We start from the raw sequence: 1,617 nt of genomic DNA on the forward strand, positions 1-1,617 counted from the left end.
GTGACATAAGTCAGGACATACCTCCTAACATCTTGTCGGATCTACTTTTGCTCGGTGTAGTGCAGCAACTAGATTTGGCATGGACTCGACAAGTCGCTGGAAGTCCCCTACAGAATCACTGATCCATGTTGCCGTCCATAGCTGCGAAAGTGTTTCCGGTGCAGGATTTTTTCACGCACTGTCCTCTCGATGATGTCTCAGAAATGTTACATGGGACCAGTGCTGGACGATCTGGCTGGCCGAATCATTCGCTCGAACTGTACTGCTTGTTCCTCAAACCAATCGAAAACAGTTGTGGCCCAGTGACACGACATCGTTGTTTGGGAAAACGAACTACATGAATGGCTGAATACTATCTCCTGGTAACCGAACGTAGCTATTTCCAGTCAATAATCGGTTCATTTGGATCAGGGGATCCAGACCATTCATGCAAACACAACTCCACTTGTCGACTGTTTTCTTTTACCGTTTTCAAATGTTTGCTTATATTCTGAAACTTCCTGGCAGATTAAAACTGTGTGCCGGACCGAGACTCGAACTCGGGACCTTTGCCTTTCGCGGGCAAGTGCTCTACCAACTGAGCTATCCAAGCACGACTCACGCCCCGTCCTCACAGCTTTACTTCTGCCAGTACCTCGTCTCCCACCTTCCAAACTTTACAGAAGCTCTCCTGCGAACCTTGCAGAACTAGCACTCCTGAAAGGAAGGATATTGCGGAGACATGGCTTAGCCACAGCCTGGGGGATGTTTCTAGAATGAAATTTTCACTCTACAGCGGAGTGTGCGCTGATATGAAGCTACCTGGCACATTATATTCTAATTTTCTTGCCTCAGTGATACTTAGTCTATCATAAGTTACTATTCCTCGCTTCTAAACGTAAATTTTAATTTTTCTAAAGTAATTAGACTAATTGTTTGCGTTCTGCATTTCGTGAGACAGTATTTTGCTTGCACCCCGTGCTGGTAAGTCCCTCGACGGTTAAGTTCCTGCTGCCGGAAACCTACCTGCACAAATGTTCTGGCTTTCTGCGTGGTCATTTCCGGGACTCTGCGATGCCATTTTATGCGCAAGTGACACCGCTAGGCGGTCGCAGCCCGCGGCCTGGCCAGCACAGAAAACACAAGGCACCGAAACCAAGTGCCTGGCTTCTTCATTTTAACACCTGAACCGGGGGATAATTTAGGTACAACCTACATGACGTGTGAGCAGCTAATATGTCGGCAATCACATCACAACACTCACTCAGTAACGGCAGCTGCTCTGTTCAAAAAACTGCATTGTGGTACGAGAGGGAGGACGGTATCCATATATGTATTCAAGATTCCAGTACACCATACTATTCCCCACTGTTTTGGCTACAAAATCCTTTTCAGAGTTTTCTAAATGTTAGCGAATCGGGCAATCAAGCGGGACTTCGGTACCAGCCCGGTATTCAGCTAATGGGACGTGGGAAGCTGCCTAAAACTTCATCTACGCTATCAAACGCATCGACCCCCGTCGTTAAATTGGCGGGTGGCCGGTCTCCGTTCCGGAAGCGGTGCTTTAACAGGCACGTTTATCCGCTCGAACTTTGTTTCTTTTCCTTTTGCTGTGAAAGAGGTTTTAGTCCTCCGCAA

At 47.4% G+C, this 1,617-nt stretch overlaps 1 non-coding gene across 1 annotated transcript; it reads right to left on the minus strand.

Moving 5' to 3' along the window:
- Positions 1 to 518: 518 nt before the first annotated feature.
- Trnas-cga (transfer RNA serine (anticodon CGA)) lies at positions 519 to 593 on the minus strand. The gene has a single exon. It is a non-coding gene; the product is annotated as a tRNA-Ser (tRNA).
- Between the last annotated feature and the right edge of the window lie 1,024 nt (positions 594 to 1,617).

The sequence above is a fragment of the Schistocerca serialis genome, chromosome 6 (assembly GCF_023864345.2).
Source record: "Schistocerca serialis cubense isolate TAMUIC-IGC-003099 chromosome 6, iqSchSeri2.2, whole genome shotgun sequence".
In the NCBI taxonomy this organism is placed as follows: domain Eukaryota; kingdom Metazoa; phylum Arthropoda; class Insecta; order Orthoptera; family Acrididae; genus Schistocerca; species Schistocerca serialis.